This window comes from Gorilla gorilla, chromosome 13 (assembly GCF_029281585.2).
Source record: "Gorilla gorilla gorilla isolate KB3781 chromosome 13, NHGRI_mGorGor1-v2.1_pri, whole genome shotgun sequence".
Taxonomy (NCBI): domain Eukaryota; kingdom Metazoa; phylum Chordata; class Mammalia; order Primates; family Hominidae; genus Gorilla; species Gorilla gorilla.
This window is the reverse complement of record NC_073237.2, coordinates 58,706,661-58,717,801: the sequence shown is the minus strand read 5'-3', so window position 1 is coordinate 58,717,801 and position 11,141 is coordinate 58,706,661. Positions and strand designations below refer to the sequence as shown.

Below are 11,141 nucleotides of genomic sequence, written 5' to 3'. Positions count from 1 at the left end.
CGCCCAGCTAACTTTTTTTATTTTTAGTAGAGACAGGGTTTCACCATGTTGGCCAGGCTGGTCTCACTCCTGACCTCAAGAGATCTGTGCACCTCAGCCTCCCAAAGTGCTGAGATTACAGGTGTGAGCCATCACACCCCACCAGAACTTTCTTTAAAAATAAAAAATAAAAAAACAAGCCAAATCCCAGCACTTTGGGAGGCTGAGGTGGGCGAATCACAAGGTGAAGAGTTAGAGACCAGCCTGACCAACATGGTGAAACCCTGTCTCTACTAAAAACACAAAAATTAGCCGGGCGTCATGGCACGCGCCTGCAATCCCAGCTACTCAGGAGGCTGATGCAGGAGAGAATTGCTTCAACCTGGGAGACGGAGGTTGCAGTGAGCCGAGATCCCGCCACTGCACTCCAGCCTGGGCGACAGAGTGAGACTCTGCCTCAAACAAACAAACAAAAACAAAAAATAAACAAACAAAAAAACACTGAAGTTCTTTAGCTCTTAAAAAGTCTGAATTAGTTTTCCCCACACAGACATGGTCAGGAAGAAATTAAAAAACATGACTCTGACCTTGGACAATTTCAGTTTCTACCTGATCCCTTTCCCTCCCCTTCCCTTTCCTCCAACATTACTTTTTTTTTTTTCCCTGAGATGAAGTCTCGCTCTGTCGCCCAGGCTGGAGTGCAGTGGTGCCATCTCAGCTCACTGCAACCTCCGCTTCCCAGGCTCAAGCAATTCTCCTGCCTCAGTCTCCTGAGTAGCTAGGATTACAGGCGTGCACCACCATGCCCAGCTAATTTTTATATTTTTAGTAGACATGGGGTTTCATCATGTTGACCAGGCTGGTCTCGAACCCCTGACCTCATGATCCACCCACCTCGGCCTCCCAAAGTGCTGGGATTACAGGCATGAGCCACCTTGCTCGGCCCATTACTCTTAAAATTATAAGATCTCACCCAAGGTGGAGGAAATCACCTAACTCATCCAGGGATAAGAAGTTCTGTCAAAGAGTTGGTTTATTCCTTTACACACTTCACACACACACAATCCTTCCCCCATCCCTGACACCCTTTTCAACTATTTAAGGTCTGGGGGCTACTTCCGGGTATTTTTGGGTACCAGCAGGGAGACAGAAATGAGCAGGATTTATGGGAGAGTCAAATGCCCCTCTCAAAACAGTTAAAGGCCTTCCTTATAAATGGCCTCTCTCTGTAAATATAAAAACTAACTATAAGAATCTCAAACGGTCAGCCCTAAAAGACCAGGTCTTGTGGGATTGTAGAGTTGGCCGCTATGAAGGGAAGACTGGAAAAAGTGCCTCCAGAGACACAGGGGTGGTCCACAGCCTAATAGTTAAAATGCTCATCACTTTTAAGAACTTTCCTAACCCCTTTAGTTCTTTGATGCTAAGCAGGGAAGAGGGAGGCTTGGAGACCAGGGATGTCCTCCCAGGTGGTGCTGGGGCCTGGGTAACCCTCAGGGTTGCCCTCAGGAGCCCTCTGCCTCTTGAACACCGTGCTTGGTAGGAGTTATTGAAGGGCTGTGTACAGTGAGTAAGCCCTTTCTTGTCAGCAAACCTTCATCAAGTCTTCAGAGCGATACCTGTCAAGAAGGATATGATATTTAGGGTGATGGTGACTGGGTAGGGAAAGGCTGATTTCTTTCAAAATTGGAAATAGAAAAATACACTGAAACAGACAATTGTTCTTAGTGTTGAAATATCATCCTGATTTCTCTGATGGTGCTACTTCCTAGGAAGTCACTAGAGATGAGATCTGAGTGACGGTTTAGTTCACTGAGGCTCTACCATGTGGCAGGCTCTGCGCCAGGCAATGGAGATACAGAAAGACGTAATCCCCACTCTCACAGAGCCCAGGAACCAGTGGTTGTGTCAGACATGAACAGGTGATGTCACTGTCATGCAGTAAGTGGTAGGATGAGAATATGAACGGGGAGCTCCTGGCAACCTTCCATAGTCTCCTGCAGGATTTTTAGATGTGCGACCCCATTCCTCTCACAGTGCTTAATAGGAAACAGCAAAGACTAGGAAGACTTCTCAGGGACAAATCCTAGCTCAACGAACCCAGTACTGTGTAACTGTGATGGTCACCATTTGCCAAATGTTGTAGAGGGCATCTCTGTCTTTCTCTCTGTGGGATCCCTTACTTCTTAATTTGGTGACAGCAATCTAGATTCTTCCTGAAGAATTACTCCTTCCCTGTTGCCTTAGCCTTGATGGGGTGTTAAATACCACCCTTACACCCCACCTCTAGACACTTTATGCCTGAGCAAGGATTTCGCATGAGACCCAAGCTAGCCAAACAAGTGTGAAAGTAGTCAGAATCAAAATGGAGTCACTAATGTTAAGAAAACCCTGACAAATTGAACTCTGACAAATGAAAGAGGCTTCTCATGCTTGTATGCCTGATAACAAAAGACTGCAAAACCGCAGCCTTGCACAAAGGCCATCACAACCTTACACAAAAAATACTGCAAGGACAACTGCCTAATTACTGCCTGTCCAGTCTCACACTGAAGTCACCCATGTTATTGATCTTTGTAGCCCAAAATAATTATTTCAGGACAAGGATGTAATCCTCTTCACTTTTCCTTTAAAAACCCTTGTCTTCCTCAGTGTGGCGATTCCTCAAGGATCTAGAACTAGAAATACCATTTGACCCAGCCATCCCATTACTGGGTATATACCCAAAGGTGTATATGTGGCACATATACACCATGGAATACTATGCAGCCATAAAAGAGGATGAGTTCATGTCCTTTGTAGGGACATGGATGAAGCTGGAAACCATCATTCTCAGTAAACTATCACAAGGACAAAAAACCAAATACTGCGTGTTCTCACTCACAGGTGGGAATTGAACAATGAGAATACCTGGACACAGGAAGGGGAACATCACACACCGGGGCCTGTTGTGGAGTGGGGGGCTGGGGGAGGGATAGCATTAGGAGATGTACCTAATGTAAATGACGAGTTAATGGGTGCAGCACACCAACATGGCACATGTATACATATGTAACAAACCTGCACGCTGTGCACATGTACCCTAGAACTTAAAGTATAAAAAAAAACAAAAACAAAAACCCTTGTCTTCCTTTACTTCCCTAAATATGCACATAGTTTGCTATGGCACATTACCATTGCACTGCTTTATTCCTAAATAAACATCTTTTGTTTTAGAGAACCTCTCTCTGTGTATTATTTAGTTTGATGCAAGATTCTCCAAGGAAACTGAACTTGTACACAGACAAAGATGAACATGAACAAAGCTAATTTCATTCTGGTGGCAGCAACCTGGAAGGTCATCCATTAATTCTTGCTACCTGTATCCCACAAAACAACTTCATCCTATTCCTTCTTCTTTTTTTTTTTTTTTTTTTTTTTTTTGAGACAGGGTCTTGCTCTTTCACACAGGCTGGAGTGTAGTGGTGCAATCATAGCTCATTACAACCTCATTCTTGTGGGCTCAAGTGATCCTCTCACCTCAGCCTCCTGAGTACCTGTGACCACAGGTGCGTACCAACATGCCTGGCTAATTTTATTTTTTTGTACAGACAGGTTCTCACTATCTCTCTATGCAGCCCAGGCTGGTCTTGAACTCCTGGACTCAAGCAACCCTCTCACTTCAGCCTCCCAAACTGCTGGGATTACAGGCATGAGCCACTGCACCCACCCCCTATTCCTTCTTAGGGACAGGCTTGCTCATATTTTTCTATAGTTTTGGGGACACCTTCATAACCTCCCATTAATTTTCTTAAGTAGCCAGAGTTTCTGTTGCTCACAACCAAAGAACCTGGACTGACACAAGGGTTTGCTCCATGCCAGACACACTAGGCCTCACCCTCCCTGAGAGAAAGAATTATTAGGTTTCCATTTTGCAGATAAAGAGACTGATGTTGACAGTCTTACACACCAAAAACACACGGCCAGTCAATGCTGGAGCAAGCATTTAAATCAAAATCAGAACCCAGAGCGCAGTCTCTCTCCTTTTTGTCCCTTCATATCACCAATCCAGAGCCCTGCCATTCAGGTATAAGCTGCTGCTTCTAGATCTCACATTGGTATGATTTACAGTTTACACAATGTTTTCACACACAATAACACAGGTAATCCTCATGGCCACCTGGGAGGTAGATATCTTCATGACATGGGAAAATAGATTTACTGCAAGTCTGGTCAACCCACTTTTTTCCCTGCTTAAAACCGTTCTGTGTAAGGTGTAAGGAAGGGATCCAGTTTCAGCTTTCTACATATGGCTAGCCAGTTTTCCCAGCACCATTTATTAAATAGGGAATCCTTTCCCCATTGCTTGTTTTTCTCAGGTTTGTCAAAGATCAGATAGTTGTAGGTATGCGGCGTTATTTCTGAGGGCTCTGTTCTGTTCCATTGATCTATATCTCTGTTTTGGTACCAGTACCATGCTGTTTTGGTTACTGTAGCCTTGTAGTATAGTTTGAAGTCAGGTAGTGTGATGCCTCCATCTTTGTTCTTTTGGCTTAGGATTGACTTGGCGATGTGGGCTCTTTTTTGGTTCCATATGAACTTTAAAGTAGTTTTTTCCAATTCTGTGAAGAAAGTCATTGGTAGGTTGATGGGGATGGCATTGAATCTGTAAATGACCTTGGGCAGTATGGCCATTTTCACGATATTGATTCTTCCTACCCATGAGCATGGAATGTTCTTCCATTTGTTTGTATCCTCTTTTATTTCCTTGAGCAGTGGTTTGTAGTTCTCCTTGAAGAGGTCCTTCACATCCCTTGTAAGTTGGATTCCTAGGTATTTTATTCTCTTTGAAGCAATTGTGAATGGGAGTTCACTCATGATTTGGCTCTCTGTTTGTCTGTTGTTGGTGTATAAGAATGCTTGTGATTTTTGTACATTGATTTTGTATCCTGAGACTTTGCTGAAGTTGCTTATCAGCTTAAGGAGATTTTGGGCTGAGACGATGGGGTTTTCTAGATAAACAATCATGTCGTCTGCAAACAGGGACAATTTGACTTCCTCTTTTCCTGATTGAATACCCTTTATTTCCTTCTCCTGCCTGATTGCCCTGGCCAGAACTTCCAACACTATGTTGAATAGGAGCGGTGAGAGAGGGCTTCCTTACACCTTATACAAAAATCAATTCAAGATGGATTAAAGATTTAAACGTTAGACCTAAAACCATAAAAACCCTAGAAGAAAACCTAGGCATTACCATTCAGGACATAGGTGTGGGCAAGGACTTCATGTCCAAAACACCAAAAGCAATGGCAACAAAAGACAAAATTGACAAATGGGATCTAATTAAACTAAAGAGCTTCTTCACAGCAAAAGAAACTACCATCAGAGTGAACAGGCAACCTACAACATGGGAGAAAATTTTCGCAACCTACTCATCTGACAAAGGGCTAATATCCAGAATCTACAATGAACTCAAACAAATTTACAAGAAAAAAACAAACAACCCCATCAAAAAGTGGGCAAAGGACATGAACAGACACTTCTCAAAAGAAGACATTTATGCAGCCAAAAAACACATGAAAAAATGCTCATCATCACTGGCCATCAGAGAAATGCAAATCAAAACCGCTATGAGATATCATCTCACACCAGTTAGAATGGCAATCATTAAAAAGTCAGGAAACAACAGGTGCTGGAGAGGATGTGGAGAAATAGGAACACTTTTACATGGTTGGTGGGACTGTAAACTAGTTCAACCATTGTGGAAGTCAGTGTGGCAATTCCTCAGGGATCTAGAACTAGAAATACCATTTGACCCAGCCATCCCATTACTGGGTATATACCCAAAGGACTATAAGCCATGCTGCTATAAAGACACATGCACACGTATGTTTATTGCAGCATTATTCACAATAGCAAAGACTTGGAACCAACCCAAATGTCCAACGATAGACTGGATTAAGAAAATGTGGCACATATACACCACGGAATACTATACAGCCATAAAAAATGATGAGTTCATGTCCTTTGTAGGGACATGGATGAAATTGGAAACCATCATTCTCAGTAAACTATCGCAAGAACAAAAAAACCAAACACCGCATATTCTCACTCATAGGTGGGAATTGAACAATGAGATCACATGGACACAGGAAGGGGAATATCACACTCTGGGGACTGTGGTGGGGTGGGGGGAGGGGGGAGGGATAGCATTGGGAGATATACCTAATGCTAGATGACGAGTTAGTGGGTGCAGCGCACCAGCATGGCACATGTATACGTATGTAACTAACCTGCACAATGTGCACATGTACCCTAAAACTTAAAGTATAATAAAAAAAAAAAGAAAAAAGAAATTCCCAACTAAAAAAAAACCGTTCTGTGACTCAACACAGCCTACAAGATCAGTCCAAAGGCTCAGCGTGGTATTCCAGGCCCTGTGGCGCCCAGGACCGGGGCCTCAGGCCTGCCACTCCCTTTCTTGCACTTGGAGCTCCAGCCATATGGAACGACTCACAATTCCCTGAAGCTCACCAGACCGGTCTGGGGCCCTGAGCCCTAAACCACTGGGATGTCACCTTCCCATCCTCACCCCAAGTTATGGTTGGTGAATGCCTACTTAACTTCCACTGGACTGGCCTTCATCTCATGCCTATGAAGGTGATCCCTACTTACCTTCCAGACACAAACACAGCACATCTTCCTCTCAAGCCTCTTCTGTACCAATACCCCCATTGTACCCTAGACAAGAATCTGGGGTGGCTCTAGCATTATTAGATATTGTAGTGAGCCCTGGTGTTGACTCTTCAATATTTTTCCACCCCAACTAGTCACAAATGGCCATGGGATTTACCACGTTTCTGATTTATTGGTGCTCTTCTCTGCTCACCTGTGAGACTTGGGCCATGTTCTCAAGACTTCAGCCAGCTCTGTGCCCGTGTTCACCTGGAACCCCTTTCCTAATAGAGCCCGGGAACTGATGGAGCCTCCTTTGCTGCTTCCTGAGAAGGAGCCACACTCAAGGCCAGCCCGAGGCCAGCAGGCCACAGCTCTTGCTCTCGGGTGTCTGAGGGAGGAGGGAGTCCCTGTGGTCCTCCATTTCCTCCACCCTCCTGGCTGCTGGGGCTTCCCCTTTTGAACCCTGCCTAGCCATGCCTCGATTCTATTCCCTTCTCTACCTCGCCACTATCCCCTCACCATCAGAACCTCTCTGTCCTGGGTCTCTTTACGTCACAGCAAGCGCTTGTTAGCTGATTAACAATTAGCCATGGCCATGAGTTCATAGGCTCACCCCAAGGACTGGGCACCCCCTCCGAGCTGTTTGTACATTCACAGGGAATTCGCAGAAGCACTAGCCTTTCTCAATGAACAACTTGCCAGGCACTGTGCTAGATGAGTTGACATATGTTATCTCATTTTTTTTTTTCAGTTTCACTCTCGTTGCCCAGGCTGCAGTGCAATGGCTCGATCTCAGCTCACTGCAACCTCCACTTCCCAGGTTGAAGTGATTCTCCTACCTCAGCCTCCTGAGTAGCTGGGATTACAGGCATGCGCCACCACGCCCGGCTAATTTTTTTGTATTTTTAGTAGAGACGGGTTTTCTCCATGTTGGTCAGGCTAGTCTTGAACTCCTGACCTCAGGTGATCTGCCCACTTCGGCCTCCCAAAGTGCCGAGATTACAGGCATGAGCCACCGCGCCCAGCCCATATGTTATCTCATTTAATTCTCACAGCAATTCTGTAATTATTCCCTATTCCTATGTTGCAGATGAAGACGGAATAGCTCAGAAAGGTTAATTAACTTGCTCAACGTCTCACAGATAATAATGAGAGCTGGGATTCAAGGCACCTGTGAGGCATAGGCGGTGAGGACTCAGTAGTGACTGGGATGTGGCCTTGCCTTCTCTGCCTTCTGAAGAGCCAGTTCTGTTCAGCTCCTCCTATGAAAGGGCAACAGGACTTTCTGGGATTTTCAGGCATAACCCTGAAGTTCAGGTAGAAGTTGTTTTCCCCAAATCTTTTGAGCCAGGGGCTTGTAGCCTTCCCAAAAGGGAACATAGTGGACGCATGGCTAGCGGGGACCGAAAGCGGAAGCCCGAGCAGCTGGCTATCAACCCTCGTTTATAGCAATACCTCTGCGGGGTGTGTGAGAGAGCAAAAGCTCACAATATTGTGGGGAGCACTGAAGAGGGCCTAAGCCCCAAGCAGGATGAGTCAAGAGGATTCTGGCTCCTGAGCACTGTAAGCAGATGCCAGAGGCATCTCTGGCCCCTTCATGAGGTGGGCCTGTGGTGCCAGGCGGCCAAGCCCACTAGGTGGCAGCAGAGAACCAGTCAGTGGCCAGCGAGGTCTAGCAGGTACAAATCCTAACCCTGGGGCTGGTGTGGGGGCTGAGCTGCCTCACAGTAACAGTTCACACTATTGTTGCTACGTGTATTCTGTGCCACGTGCTGTACCAAGCACTCCCAACAGGATCTCGTTTAACTCTCACCATGAACCTATGAAGCAGATGCTGCTATTATCCCTTTCATTTCAGATGCATGCACTGGGGCTTTCAGAGGTTTGAGATTTGCCCAAGGTCACACACACTGAAGAGATGAAGTGCAGGTGGTTTGGACTCTAGAGCTCCTGCTGTTAGTTTGGGACTATATTGCCAGGGGAGAAAAGGAAGCCACTTGGAAGTGTTGAAAATGAAGGCAGGTAGGGCCTGACTTGGGCTGGCTTTGGTGTGGACTCTGAGGCCCAAGGCCAGCTCAAAAACAGAGACTAAGAGCCTAGTTAGAGGGAACTTCTAGGGGGCTTCCAGGAAACAGGATGTGGTAGGTTTTTCAAGTTGAGGTGCCCAGGGAACCCTTATTTGAAGAAGCGATAGCCAGCTTATCCTGTTCACATAACCCTGAAAGGGCCAGGCACCTCAGAAGCTGCAAACCACTCAAAGACCCAAAGGGATGCCTGCGAAAGAGCTGGTCAGGTCTCCCTCGTTGAGCTCAAAGAACAAACAAGGGCCAGGTGCGGTGGGTCGCGTCTGTAATCCCAGCACTTTGGGAGGCAGAGGTGGGCGAACCACTAGAGGTCAGGAGTTCGAGACCAGCCTGGCCAACATAGCAAAATCCTGTCTCTACTAAAAATACAAAAACTAGCTGGGCATGGTGGTGCATACCTGTGGTCCCAGCTACTTAGGAGGCTGAGGCAGGAGAATCGCTTGAACCCAGGAGGTGGAGGTTGCAGTGACCTGAGATCACACCACTGCATTCCTGCCTGGGCAACAGAACAAGACTGTCCCCCAACCCACCCACCAAAAAAAATCTCAAACAAGCTGGAGAGCATGTTCCCAGACTGGCCATCGTGTGCCCAACGTGCTGAGTCTGGTCCTGTAACATCCTCTGGGGGAGGGGATGATGCCAGCTGCCTGTCATCTCCACCCTGGAAGAATGCCAGGGCACACTCAATCCCCAAGTCAGCTCACATCACCAGAGAACTTGAATGAGACCTGGGAACTTCACCTTGCCCTGAGATCCAGGTCAGTACTCCCTCCTCTGTGGTCTTGCCACCAGTCATACATGGGCCAGGCTATTATAGAACCCAGCTCAGTGCAATGGACTTTTCAGCTCAGAACTGCATCCCTCTTTGTAGACTAGTACTCACCACTAGGACTTTCTGGGATTTTCAGGCATAACCCTGAAATTCAGGTTGAAGTTGCTCTCCCCAAATCTATTGACACAAGGGGCTTATATCCTTCCCAATTTTTGCACAAAATTCCCTGAGATAGCCTCCACTCTGGGAACTCAGTCTAAGTCATGCTCTATTGTTCTGCCTCAAGGTCTCCAACTGGTTGTTCTTTCTGAAATGCTCTCTCTCCATCTTTTCATGGCTGACTGCTTCTTACCATTTAGGTCTCAGTTTAAATTTTCCCTCCTTTACAGATAGGCTCTCCCTGTCTTGCCTAATAAAGATCAACCCTTCTTTGTTTTCTTTCTCCCTTACCATTTTCAGTGGTGACTATCCAGTATCTGGTGGGTTGGTACTGCCCTTACACAGGACAGCCTTTGTCCATAGCTCACGATGGAAACCAGAAAAATCACAGGATCTGAAAGGAATGGGTCCTCAGGTATTATGGGAAAGGGGACCTTAGAGGTCATTTAATCTAAGTCTTGAGCTGCTAGGACTGTCATATTCCTGTGGGGTTTTTTTTTTTTCTTTGTTTTGTTTGTTCACAATGGCTATGGAGAGCGGGTGAGCAAAGGTGACTGTTGTGTCCCACTGAAATGCTTCTGGGCTATCCAAGATAGATCATGATGTTAAGTAGAATCAGCTCTGGGGTCAATTATTAGGTGAATGCAAAAGTAACTGTGATTTTTGCACTGTCGGACTTTGCTGTTTGATATTAAATACATTCTTAAATAAATGTGGTTATGTTATACATCATTTTAATGGGCATTTCTCACTTTATGTATTTTTGCTAAAGACATCACTTGTTCTTTGTTGTATGTTTATTTTAGACTATGGAAATGTTAGACAAAAAGCAAATTCGAGTGATTTTCTTATTCGAGTTCAAAATGAGTTATAAAGCAGCAGAGACAATTTGCAACATTGACAATGCATTTGGCCCTGGAACTGCTAACGAATGTACAGGGTAGTGGTGGTTCAAGAAGTTTTGCAAAGGAGATGAGAGCCTGGAAGATGAGGAGCTGGCCATTGGAAGTTGACAACGACCAGTTGAGAACAATCATCGAAGCTGATCCTCTTTCAACTACACTAGAAATTGCCGAAGAACTCAACGTCGATCATTCTACAGTTGTTCAGCATTTGAAGCAAATTGGAAATGTGAAAAAGCTCATTTAGTGGTTGCTTCATGAGCTGAGCGAAAATTTAAAAAATAGTCTTTTTGTAATGTTGTCTTATCTTATTCTACACAACAACAAGGAAGAATTTCTCAATCGAGCTGTGATGTACAATGAAAAGTGGATTTTATATGATAACTGGCAATGACCAGCTCAGTGGTTGGTCTGAGAAGAAGCTCCAAAGCACTTCCCAAAGCCAAACTTGTACCGAAAAAAGGTCATGGTCACTGTTTGGTGGTCTCTGCTGGTCTGATCCACTACATCTTTCTGAATCCCGGTGAAACCATTATATCTGAGAAGTATGCTCAGCAAATCAATGAGTTGCACCGAATAGTACAACAC

At 45.4% G+C, this 11,141-nt stretch overlaps 1 protein-coding gene across 2 annotated transcripts in view; it reads right to left on the bottom strand.

The window, feature by feature from the left end:
• Positions 1–994: 994 nt before the first annotated feature.
• BRD10 (bromodomain containing 10) overlaps positions 995–11,141 on the bottom strand; it is a 125,542-nt gene continuing 115,395 nt past the window's right edge. For both annotated transcript variants that reach the window (XR_010130212.1, XR_010130213.1), the window contains one exon: positions 995–1,598. The gene's annotated coding sequence lies outside the window, so the exon portion shown is untranslated. The remainder of the gene's footprint in view (positions 1,599–11,141) is intronic.